This window comes from Microtus pennsylvanicus, chromosome 4, assembly GCF_037038515.1.
Source record: "Microtus pennsylvanicus isolate mMicPen1 chromosome 4, mMicPen1.hap1, whole genome shotgun sequence".
Classification (NCBI taxonomy): Eukaryota; Metazoa; Chordata; class Mammalia; order Rodentia; family Cricetidae; genus Microtus; species Microtus pennsylvanicus.
In genome coordinates, this window is record NC_134582.1 from 56,858,004 (window position 1) to 56,871,738 (window position 13,735).

Here is a 13,735-nt window from a genome sequence, read left to right on the forward strand (position 1 = left end):
CTCCTCTCAGCGCGCTGACTCACCGAGCGCTTTCATTTCTAAGCGGCCTTTGACCGCCTGGGACAGGACCCAGCTACGCTCTTCGCGGTCTCGCTACTCAGGTGACATCCAAGACACCTGGGCGTGAGTCCTGGGATATCCCCGCGCCACTGAGGCAAGTGGAAGGAACAGCGGAGTGCATGCCTTCTCACTAAGCAGATGTGACCCCGGTTCTCCTGGTCCAGAACCGGGGACCCTCGCCCCTTGAGCTCCAGACTCGCAAGGGAAGGACACTTGAACTGCTGTGGTCGCCAGCGCTCCGCGTTTCAGAGCAAAACCACTGGGCTGCTTGATAAACTCCCAGCGATTGTGCAACCTCGGAGCCCGGAAGCTCTAGTGTGACCCAGTCCAGCGCTGCTAGTGGGATGGGCTCTCCCTCCTGCACCCCGACGGCTCAGAGCGCAGCGACTGTGTGCCAGGGCACTGCTGAGAGAGTCAGGCAAACCAACCAGTGCAGAGTAGGGGCCAAGGACAAGGAGGAGACAGGTGTACCAAGTGCCACCAAGATCTGAAAAGGACTGGGATGGGAAGGTGATTAGTTGTGCAATCCCTGGTGGCACGGGAAGTGTGCTCAGACAAGGCGTGGTGAGGAACTAGATTAGGAGGGCTTCACTGGGACACGGTTGTCAGGACTTCCATGTACTGGGAGACTAGGAAAAAGGCTCACATCCCTGCCCAACTGAGAGCCCAGACTGCCGCCAGACATCAACAGCTGGGAAACCAGAGGGGGAGCCACCACTCCCAAGTTTGAAGCCTGGGTCGAGGTCAACCACTCCCAACCCAATGTTCTGGGTTAGAACCAAAAAACACAGTGGGATGGGTGCTGGTGGCAGAGAAGCCCAGTGTTAAGTGCGCCTTCTTGCTTGGTGCTGCTCGACATTTGGGCAGGAGTGTCCTGGCCGGAGCAGTGAGGTTATGAGGTCCAGAGAGTGCAAAAGTAATGGAATTCAGGGACAGTGAGGTCCCGAATACTGGCTCAGGGATTGGGAGACTGGGAGCTCAGGCACAGAGAAGCAAAGTGGGGCTCCATCCAGGCCATTTAAGTGGAGATTGTCAATCAGTACTAAATATAATAACGTCAGGCTGGAGAAACAAGACACACGGAAGGCTTGAGTGGGCGCCTCAGGAACACAGAAAAGAGGTCAGAGTGGTGACAGTGGGACAGAGAAAGTACAGGGAGGAGAACCAGAGGACAGGTCATAGCAGCCCGTGAGGGTTAGCATAACGTGCTCTACTGTGACCTAGTGAGGTCAGTTCTGTCAGAGCTGCCTTGCAAGGGCCAGCTCAGATGGAGAAGCAGCTCACTCACCGGCAATCCCCGGAAGACCCTCGCCTATTGATCTTGGAGGAAGTCGGGGGTCCAGGCTATCTATCATCATGAATCAAATCTCCAAACAAGTGAGCATGAGGTTGGGGTGGGTGTTTCCTAAAAAGCGAATTTGGTTTAGATCATGCATATAATTCTGTACATCCACCTAAGTAGCATGGGCCTTCTCCCTAAAAGAGAAGCTGCAGGTCTAGCGACTGGGGTGGTTTGGAAATCAGAAGAGGGCCAGTTGAGCAATGGTGTAGCTTTCTTTCCAAAGCATTGCAGTTTAGTGCAGTAGAACGAAGTAGACAGCAATGGAAAGAAAAACACAGGAAGCTCCCTCCCCAGAGGGACTGGAGAGACCTTTTCTGTGGGTAGAAGCTGGAAAGGCAGCTTGGAATCATGAAGAGATTGGGAACAAGGGTCCATTATATTTATATTCATAATGTGCCCAAGAATACTAGCAGAACATAGCTCTCAGAGTGGGCACACCCAAGTGGGCTCCTCCTAGAGCTGTTTTCCTGTAGTTTGATTTCTCCTGCATTCACTCAGAAGCCACCCCTCCCCTCTTCCTTCTGTGCTGGGACACCTCACCTCCCTCTCACTCTTTGTCTCTCAACTCTATACAACCAAGAAGAGGAAAGGATATTAGTCATTCTACATAGCAAATGACAGATAACAGATTTGAGGATGCTCCCTGCGGGCTTATTTGCCTTAGCAAATCAATGATACACTCCCTAATTCTGTAACTGGGTGACAATGCACCCTGCTAGGTGTTGTGAACAAATGAAAGCCATTCTGGGGTTAGGGGTGTGGCTCTGTGGTAGTGTTTTCTGGCATGGGAAACCCTGGATTAGAACTTCAAAGCAGCAAGTGGGGAGGGAAAGAGGAGGGAGAGTGGAGGGAGATGAGGGGAAGGAAGCAGAGAGAAGAAAGACTAAGACACAGTGGAAACTGTGACTCCAAACCCAAAGGGCCTGGGGGCGGGGGGATTCATTTTCCAGCTTCTCATTATACTGAATATAGGCACAATCCTAAATTCCAGCCAAGGATATTGGACAGAACTGTGTGGGACTTCAAGAAACTCCCTTAGTTAGGGAAAGGTCTTTCTCCTCTTTCTTAGCTGGAAAGCAGAGATCATGGCAGGGGGCCAAGCAGCTGGCAGGTGGAGGAGGACTGGGGCAAGTTAAAAGCCTGGGAGTCTGATGTTGTTAATTCCCTATCCATTCTGGGCTGCCTAATTTGACTCATTTTATTTGAGAAATAGTCTATCTTGTATAAAGGAGAAAGGTAATTTTGCATTTTCTTTCATACACAGATGAAGTGGAAACCAAATTAATACTTTAATATTCTTTTCCACTCACAGAGATCAAGGGAAAGTTTGCCCACGGTGAGAGCCAGAAAGAGCCCAGATGCAAAGCTTCATCCACAGATCCCTCAAGTGGAGGTTCTGAGCAGCAAGTGGTGGCCTTCAGGAATATACAGAGCTCAGTCAAGCCAATCAGTTGGACGATCAGTGGCTACTTGCTGCAGGGAGCCCTTGAGAGAGCTGGCAGAGCTAACATCAGATGGCAGAAGGATGCCTTCCCACTTGGTTCCATAACAAAGGGTCCACCTATAAGTTCCAGAGAAGTCTGACTGGGTCCAGGGTTCTTGAAACCTTCCAAAGCAGGACCATCCATTCTTTCTCTCCCTTCCCTCCAGCCTCATGGTCCCTGCTATCTAGGTTTCTTGCTTGTGATGTCAGGAGCCTCCGACTAAGCCACCTGCTATTTGTTAGAAGGGGAAGAAGTAGCCAGGCGGTGGTGGCGCATGCCTTTAATTCCACCACTTGGAAGGCAGATCTCTGTGAGTTCGAGGCCAGCTCTGGTCTCCAGGACAGGCTTGAAAGCCACAGAGAAACCTTGTCTCGGGCTGGAGAGATGGCTCACAGGTTAAGAGTACTGACTGCTCTTCCAGAGGTCCTGAGTTCAATACAGACAGAACACTACATATTTTATTTATTTTTTTAATATTTATATATTTATTATGTATATGATATTCTGTCTGTGTGTAGGTCTGCAGGTCAGAAGAAGACACCAGACCTCATTACAGAGCCACCACATGGTTGCCGGGAATTGAACTCAGGACCTTTGAAAGAGCAGGCAATGCTCCTAACCACTGAGCCATCTCTCCAGCCCCAAGTCATCTCTCCAGCCCCGAGCCATCTCTCCAGCCCCTCATCCTTGTCTTACGCTTTGGAGACACCGCTGTCCCCTCTCACCACTTGCTGCAGCTATGGTCAACCCCACCGTGTTCTTCGACATCACAGCTGATGGCAAGCCCGCGTCTCCTTCGACAAAGTTCCAAAGACAGCAGAAAACTTTCGTGCTCTGAGCACTGGAGAGAAAGGATTTGGTTCTTCCTTTCACAGGATTATTCCAGGATTCATGTGCCAGGGTGGTGACTTCACACACCATAATGGCACTGGCGGCAGATCCATCTACGGAGAAAAATTGAGGATGAGAGAACGTCATCCTGAAGCATACAGGTCCTGGCATCTTGTCCATGGCAAATGCTGGACCAAACACAAACGGTTCCCAGTTTTTTATCTGCACCACCAAGACTGAGTGGCTGGATGGCAAACATGGGGTCTTTGGGAAAGTGAAAGAAGGCATGAACATTGTGGAAGCCATGGAGCGTTTTGGGTCCAGGAATGGCAAGACCAGCAAGAAGATCACCATTTCCGACTATGGACAACTCTAGTTCTTTTGACTTGCGGGCTTCTTACCCACCAGACCATTCCTTCTGTAGCTCAGGAGAGCACCCCAGCCCCATCTGCTCGCAGTACCCTGTAATGTCTGCTCTCACTGAAGTTTGGGTTCCATATTTTCCTCATTCCCCTTCAAGTCTAGCTGGATTGCAGAGTTAAGTTTATGATTATGAATAAAAACTAAGTAAAAAGAAACCTTGTCTCAAAAAACCCACATAAATACATACATACATACAGACAGACAGACAGACAGAACGGGAAGGAGTAACAAAACGCATCCTTTGGTATTCCGTCTATAGATTTGCCTGTTCATACCTTTTCCCATTTAGAGAGCATACAGGCAATTTTGAAACATATAAAAAGAGAGTACAATGACCCCAATGCCCAGAGTGAAGACATCTCATGGAACTTTATCCAAAATTGACCATATACTTGAACACAAAGCAAGTCCCAATAGATACAAGAAAATTAAAATAACACCCTGCATCCTATCTGACCACCACAGATTAGAGCTGGATATCAGGAACAAACTCATGGAAACTGAACAACTCATTATTGAATAAATATTGGGTCAAGACAAGCTAAAAATGAAAGTAAAAACATTTTAGAACTAAATGAGAACCAAAATAAAACGTATCTTAAACCTTTGACACAGTGAAGTTAGTTCTAAAACGTTCATAGAACACAGTGCCTACATGAAAACAAATGGAGAGATCTCATATTAGTAACTCAACAGCACACCTGAGAGCGCTAAAATAAGAAGCCGTACCACCCCAAATGAGCCGAGGGCAGGAAATAATCAACAAAATAAAAAATAGAAAAACAATATAAAGAATTAATGAAGTGAAGAGTTGGTGCCTTGAGAAAATCATTAAGACTGATAAATTCTAAGCCAAACTAACTGAAAGATGGAGAGAAGACACAATGGAATCAGAGATCAAAGGAGTAACACCACAACAGACACTGAGGAACTCCAGAGACTCTTAGGTACATAGGCCACCAAACTGAAAACCTAAAAGAAATGGATACAATTCTTGATATATACCACCTACCGAAGTTAAGTCAAGATCAGATAATCAATTGAAATAGACCCAAAGCCCCCAGTTAAGTAGAAGTCAGTCATTAAAAGTCTAACCGTCCCCCTCACAAAAAAAGCCCAGGGCCAAATGGTTTCAGTGCTCAATTCTACCAGACCTTCAGTGAAAAATTAACACTAATACTCTCAAATTATTCTTCAAAATAAAAACTTTAGGAACACTGCCTAATTATTTTTACAAGAGGGAAATTATTGATACCTGAACCACACAAAGATCTAACAAAGAAAATTACAGACCAATATCCCTTCTGAACAAAGGCAAAAAATCTCAATAAAATACTTACAAGCCAAATCCAAGAACACATAAAAAAGTTTAAAAATGATCAAATAGGATTCATCCCAGAGATACTGTGATAGTTCAAGATTGGTAAATCAATAAACATAATCCACTACATAAACAAAATGAAAGACAAAAACCACATGATCGTCTCATTAGATGTAGAAAAAACTTTAAAAAAAAAATCCAACATCCCTTCATGATAAAAGTGCCAGAGAGATAAGGCATGGTGGTGCATGCCTTAATCCCAGCACTCAGGAGACAGAGGCAGGCGGATCTTTGTGAGTTTGAGGCCAGCCTGGTTTACAGAGCTAGTTCCAGGACAGGCTCTAAAACTATACAGAGAAACTCTGTCTTGAAAAAACAAAAATAAAAAAATGAAGGAAGGGAGAGAGGGGGCGGACAGAGAAAGAGAAAGAAAGTTAGTTGCTGTGGTCATGGTGTCTCTTCACAGCAATAGAACACTGACTAGGATACCAAGGAAAAAGTCTTCCAGACACAACTGTGATGTGGGAGTCCCCTCTGTGTGTTGCTTATATTAGTTAAAGAATAAAGAAACTGTCTTGGCCTGATAGGGCAAAACTTAGGTAGGTGGAGAAGACAGAACTGAATTTAGGGAGAAAGAAAGCAGAGAGAGACACCATGGTGCCTCTGTCTGAGACAAACATTGGTTAGAATCTTTGCCTATAAACCACTGCCATGTGGCAATACACAGATTACTAGAAATGGGTTAAATTAATATATAAAAGTTATCCAATAAGAAGTTAGAGATAATGGGTCAAGCAGTAATTTAATTAGCACAATTCCTGTGCGGTTATTTCAGGTGTAAGTTAGCCAGGCGGCTGGGAACTGGGCAGCAGGAAGAGCAAAAGGCCCCCTCCTTCCTACACAATTGGACTGATGCACATACAAACTCACAGACTATGGCAGCATGCATAGGGCCTGGAGAGGTTCCAGCCAGTTGGGGTTCCATTGCTGAAAGGGGAGGTGGACACTAGTTTCCATCTCTAATCAATAAGCTGTTCATCTCCAATTGGCATCTGCTTGCAATGGAAAAATTAGCTTTCTCCAATGAAGCCTCACTGGATATTAAACAAACTTGAGAACAGGCCCATGCCCAGCATGAGATGGCCAACACAAATGAACTTAATGGTATGTATTGGCAGACTTTTTGTCTCATATTGCTTTGTTTTGTCAGGCTTTTTTGTTTTTGTTTTTTGTTGTTTTTGTTTTTTTTTTTTGAGATAAGGTTTCTTTGTAGCTTTGGTGTCTGTCCTGGAACAAGGTCTTGTAGACCAGGCTGTCCTCGAACTCACAAAGATCTGCCCACCTCAACCTCCCGAGTGCTGGGATTAAAGGCATGTGCCAACACCGCCTGGCCTTGTCAGTTGTTTGTTAACGGCCTTTTGTTTATATATTATAATTTACAATTTTGTGTCTCTGGATTTTATTTTTGTGTGTATTTTTTTTATTTTTTTGTGTGCCTTTTCTTTCTTTCCTTTCAAAAAATTTCTGATGTTTGTTTTCTAAAGAGAAAGTGTAGAGCTGGGTAGGAGGGAAGGTTGGGAGGACCTGGGAAAGGGAACAATGTTCAGAATATATTACAAGGAAAAAAACATTTTTAATTAAGAGAGAGGGAGCGAGAATTGAGAATTGGCTGTTTTTGCAGAGGACCTGGCCTCTATTACAGTTATCCACATGGTGCTTAACAGCCATATGTAACCCCAGTTCCAGGGAATCGAACATCCTCTTCCAGCCTTTCTGGACACCAGGCACGCAAATGGTAGGTACACAGATATGCATGCAAGCAAAACATAAACACACATACCATTCAAGAAATCTTTTTTATTAATATTTATTGAGCTCTACATTTTTCTCTGCTCCCCTCCCCGCCTCTTCCCTCCCCGCTTCAGTCCTCCCCCAAGGTCCCCATGCTCCCAATTTACTCAGGAGATCTTCTCTTTTTATACTTTCTACTTCCCATGTAGATTATATCTATGTAAGTCTCTCTTAGTGTCTGCATTGTCGTCTAAATTCTCTGAAATTGTGCTTTGTAGGCTGGCTTTCTTTGCTTTATGTTTAAAAACCACCCACCTATGAGTGAGTACATATGATAATTGTCTTTCTGGATATGGGTTACCTCACTCAAAATAATGTTTTCTAGTTCTATCCATTTGCCTGCAAAATTCAAGATGTTCTTATTTTTTTCTGCTGTGTAGTACGCCATTGTGTAAATGTACCACATTTTTCTTATCCATTCTTTGATAGAGGGGCATTTAGTTTGTTTCCAGGTTTTGACTATGACAAACAAAACTGCTATGAACATAGTTGATCACATGTTCTTGTGGCATGATTGAGCATCTTTTGGATATATACCCAAAAGTGGTATTACTGGGTCTTGAGGAAGGTTGTTTCCTAATTTTCTAAGAAATTGCCACACTGACATCCAAAGGGGTTGTACCAGCTTGCATTTTCATCAGCAATGCAAAAGTGTTCCCTTTTCCCCCACAACCTCTCCAACATAAGTTGTCATCAGTGTTTTTGATCTTGGCCATTCTTACAGGTGTAAGATTGAATCTCAGAGTTGTTTTGATTTGCATTTCTCTGATGACTAAGGATGTTGAACATTTCCTTAAGTGTCTTTCAGCCATTTTAGAGTCCTCTGTTGAGAGTTCTCTGTTTAGGTCTGTACTCCATTTTTTTTTTTTATTGAATTATGTGATCTTTTGGTATCCAATTTCTTTTTTTTTTTTTATTTTTTTTGTTTTTGTTTTTCAAGACAGGGTTTCTCTGTGGCTTTGGAGCCTGTCCTGGAACTAGCTCTTGTAGACCAGGCTGGTCTCGAACTCACAGAGATCCGCCTGCCCCTGCCTCCCAAGTGCTGGGATTAAAGGCGTGCGCCACCACCGCCCGGCGGTATCCTATTTCTTGAGTTCTTTGCATATTTTGGAGATCAGACCTCTGTCTGATGTGGGGGTCAGTGAAGATCTTTTCCCATTCTGTAGACTGTCATTTTGTCTTGTTGATCATGTCCTTTGTTTTACAGAAGCTTTTCAGTTTCAGGAGGTCCCATTTATTAACTGTTTCTCTCAGTGTCTGTGCTGCTGGGGTTATATTTAGGAAGTTGTCTCCTGTGCCAATGCGTTCAAGTGTACTTCCCACTTTCTCTTCTATAAGGTTCAGTGTGGCAGGCTTTATGTTGAGGTCTTTGATCCATTTGGACTTGAGTTTTGTGCATGGTGATAGATATGGGTCTATTTTCATTCTTCTACATCTTGATATCCAGTTATGGCAGCACCACTTGTTAAATATGCTTTCTCTTTTTCATTTGATATTTTTTGCTTTTTTATCAAAGATCAGGTGTTTGAAGATGTGTGGATTGATATCTGGGTCTTCTATTCAGTTCCCATTGGTCCTCCTGTCTGTTCTTATGCCAGTACCAGGCTGTTTTCAGCACTGTAGCTATTTAGTAGAGTTTGAAGTCAGGGATTATGATGCCTCCAGAAGTTCTTTTATTGTCCAGGATTGTTTTGGCTATCCTGGTTTTTTTTTTTTTTTTTTTTTTTTTTTTTTTTTTTTTTTTTTTTTTTGCCTTTCCATATTAAGTTGAGTACCGTTATTTCAAGGTCTTTGAAGAATTTTGCTGGGATTTTGCTGGGCATTGCGTTGAATCTGTAGATTGCTTTCTGTAAGATTGTCATTTTTACTATATTACTTCTCCTACCCAAGAGCATGGGAAGTCTTCAATTTCTTCCTTCAAAGATTTTTTAAATATTTATTTATTATGTATACAATAGTCCAGAAGAGGGCACCAGACCTTATTACAGATGGTTGTGAGCCACCATGTGGTTGCTGGGAATTGAACTCAGGACCTTTGGAAGAGCAGGCAATGTTCTTAACCACTGAGCCATCTCTCCAGCCCTTCCTTCAAAGACTTTAAGTTCTTGTCATACAGGTCTTCCACTTGTTTGGTTAGAGTTACTCCGAGATATTTTATGCTATTTGTGGCTATTGCAAAGGGTGATGTTTCTCTTATTTCTTTCTCAGCTCATTTATCATCTGTGTAAAGAATGGTTACTGATTTTTTTTTTTAGTTAATCTTGTATCCTGCTACATTACTAAGAGTGCTTATGAGTTGTAGAAGTTCCTTGGTAGAATTTTTGGGATCGCTTATGTAAACTATCATATCATCAGCAAACAGTGAGAGTTTGACTTCTTTTCTGATTTGTATCCCTTTGATCTCCTTTTTTGTCTTATTGCTCTAGCTAGCACCTCAAGAACTATATTAAATAGATATGGAGAAAGTGGACAACCTTGTCTTGTTCCTGATTTCAGTGGGATTGCTGTGAGTTTCTCTCCATTTAGTTTGATGTTGGCTGTTGTCTTGCTGTAATTGCCTTTATTATGTTTAGCTGTGTTCCTTGTAGCCCTGCTCTCTCCAAGACCTGTATCATGAAAGGATGTTGTATTTTGTCGAAAGATTTTCAGCATCTAATGAGATGATCATGTGGTTTTTACTTTTCAGTTTATTTATATGGTGGATTATGTTGACAGATTTTCATATGTTGAACTATCCCTGCATCTCTGGGATGAAGCCTATTTGATCATGGTGGATGATGGTTCTGATGTGTTCTTGGATTCAATTTGCCACTGTTTTATTTAGTATTTTTGTATCAATGTTCATGAGTGAGATTGGTCTGTAATTCTTTCTTAGTATTGTCTTTCTGTGGTTTGGGTATCAGGGTAATTGTAGCCCCATAAAAAGAGTTTGGCAATGTTCCCTCTGTTTCTATTGTGTGGAATAATTTGAGGAGTATTAGTTCCTCTTTGAAAGTTTTGTAGAATTCTGAGCTGAAACCATCTGGCCCTGGGCTTTTTTTTGGTTGGGAGACTTTTGATGACTGTTTCTATTTCTTCAGCAGTTATACATCAGTTTAATTTGCTTATCTGGTCTTGATTTAATTTTGGTGATATTTATCCAGAATGTTGTCCGTTTCCTTTAAGTTTTCCAATTTTGTGGACTATAGGTTTTTAAAATATGACCTGATGATCCTCTGTATTCCTCTGTGTCTGTTGTTATGTCCCCCTTTTCATTTCTGATTTTGTTAATTTGGATATTCTCTCTCTGCCTTTTGGTTAGTTTGGATAAAGGTTTGTCTATTTTGTTGATTTTTCTTGAAGAACCAACTTTTTGTCTCATTGATTCTTTGTGTTGTTTTCCTTGTTTCTATTTTGTTGATTTCAGCTCTCAATTTGATTATTTCCTGCCCTCTAGTTTCTTAGGTAAGTTTGCTTCTTTTTGTTCTAAAGTTTTCAAATGTTCTGTTAATTCACTGGTGTGGGATTTTTCCAGCTTCTTCATGTAGGCGTTTAGTGCTATGAACTTTCCTCTTAATACTGCTTTCATTGTGTCCTATAAATTTGGGTATGTTGTGTGGTCATTTTCATTGAATTTTAGGAAGTCTTTAATTTCCCCCTTTATTTCTTCCTTGACCCATTGATGATTCACATGAGCATTGTTTAATTTCCATGTGTTTGTGGGTTTTCTGGAATTGGTATTGCTGTTAACTTCTAGTTTTAAAGCATGGTGATCTGATAAGGTACATTGGGTTATTCAAATTTTTTTTGTATTTGTTGAGGTTTGTTTTGTTACCGAGTATGTGGCCAATTTTTGAGAAGGTTCCATGAAGTGCTGAGAAGAAGGTATATTCTTTTCTGTTTGGATGGAATATTCTATAGATGTCTGTTAAGTCCATTTGAGTCATAACATCTGTTAGTTCCCTTATTTCTCTGTTCATTTTTTTTGTCTGATTAACCTGTCCAGTGGTGAGAGGGGAGTATTGAAGTCTCCCACTACTAGTGTGTGAGGTTTAATATATGATTTAAGCTTTAAAAGTGTTTCTTTGACATATGAGGGTGCCCTTGTATTTGGGGCATGGATGTTCAGTATTGAAATTTCCTCTTGATGGATTTTTTCTGTGATTAATATGAAATGTCCTTCTTTGTCGCTTTTGACTGATTTTAGCTTGAAGTCTATTTTGTTAGATATTAGGAAGCTACACCCGCTAGTTTCTTAGGTCTATTTGATTGGTATATTTTTTCCCAACCTTTTACTCTGAGCCGATGTCTGTCTTTGAGGTTGAGATGCGTTCATTCAAGAAATCTTAAAGGTGCCAGTTGTGGTGGCACACACCGGTAGGATTTGCCGAAGGAAGCAGAAGCAGGAGGATCACAAGTTCGAGGCCAGCCTGAGCTATATATTTTTAAAAAAAATTCTTAAAGGTGCTGGGCGGTGGTGGGGCACACCTTTAATCCCAGCACTCGGGAGGCAGAGGCAGGCAGATCTCTGTGCATTTGAGGCCAGCCTGGTCTACAAGAGCTAGTTCCAGGACAGGCTCCAAAGCTACAGAGAAACCCTGTCTTAAAAAAAAAAAAAAAGAAAGAAATCTTAAAGGCACATGTAGAGAGTATGTTCACTACAGAAAACCTTTTCTAGGGGGACATAAGAGAGGGCAGTTTGGTTAGGTCTCTTGGTTTTCACCCAATTTCATTGCTTGGCATAACCAGGACTACATAATAGATTTTTACTTCTGTCCAAAGCAGGACCACACCTCTCTGCCATCTGATGGCTGGGGTCTTAGCAAGCCTCTACTACTTTTCTGTAAGCATCTCATTGAGATCAGCTCTCCATGATAGCCATTTGGCTTCTGCTAGTTTTGTCTCTGTTCTTTTGGGGTTTTTTGAGACAGAGTCTGAGTAACCCTGACTGGCCTGGAACTCAGTGTGTAAACCAGACAGACCTTGAACTCAAAAAGATCCATCTGCCTCTGCCTCTGTCTCAGAAGTGCTCGGATTAAAGGATTCAATACCACCACCAGCTTAATCTCTGTTCTTTATCCTGATTTTAGTGCTGAGTTTGCCTCTTGCAGCTCCTGGGACTAGCTGCCCCAGTGACAGCAGCAGGTGACCTGGAAGCTGACCCCACAGCAGCAAGGATCCTATCAGAAAGCCAGTACATGACTTGAAGAGTCTGACTTTATAGACGTGGTCCTCCTGAGTGTAGCCCATTAGTCCACATTCGATGTGTTTCATCATTACGAAGATGGGCTAGATTCAACAAACCAGAAAACCAGTACGATTAATAAGACCCTCCTCCCATGTGATCAGGACACTACCAGCAACAGACCAACTCCCTGCGCCAACCACTGTGTGTACATGAGGTCTTTTGCCGCGTGGACTTTAAGGTCAGTTATAAGTACAGGACTAAAAAGCTGGGATTATAGTTGTGGCTCACCATGCCCTCTTATGTGTGCTTTTGGGGTCACACTATCCACTCCATGGGTTTTTCAAAATGACACTGAAAAATCAAAAACTGAACTCTCACCGTTCTGCATGAGGCCAGCCCAGAAAGACACTTCAGAGTTTAGACGCCAGGAAGGCATCAATACGAAACATGTCATTGATGGTATTGCATCTGTGTGCTCAAACAAATGTTCAGCTGTGCCACAGGGCTTCTGAAGCTTGAGTGTGTTTCAGTCACCTGGAGATGGCTGTAGTGGGCCTAACATCCCTGAAACTGAGACCAGTAGGTGTGGATGTATGGTGCAGAGGTGGGAGTGGGAGAGCCGAGAGCTGAGGTCACAATGTGACAGGTGTGCCATCAAGACTGAGACTTGTGTTCCTTAGAGTTTGTTTCAAAGATAGTCTCGGCTTCCAGCTTCACACCAATGCAAAACTCCAGGGTCAGGGCCAGTTAGCAACCAGTTGGTAAGCAGCTGGAGAGGTGATGCTGACACACGAAAGAGAACTGCCCAGAGCAGTCTCTTGTCTTCCCCTCTCAGCTCAGCAGGGGCTGAGAACAGCTCAACAGCAGCCCACCCAGGACTTGCCAACACTGCCAGGGAGACTTAGTGCCCCCTGTGCAAAGTCTTCAGTTCTCACTCTCTCCCTTTGGAATGAATAGCAGGTCCACTTTCCTCTGCTGAGACCACAGAGACACCGGGGACAGGTGTGACTCCTGGTGTTCAAGGCAAACGTGTACTTGGAAGAATCCTATCTTCTCTCCTCTGCTTAGGAAAAATGTCAAGACAGAAACCATCCATTTCCTTCACTGGGCTGCCTGAAATTCCGTGCTGTGAGCTGAGTGGTTAAGATAAGGGGAAGGATAACCTCACCTTGACAATGGCATCTGCTCCCACTACAGAAACGCTCATTTTCCTTCCTTCTACACACTCAATTTTCCAGATGACCATTTTCCAGGAG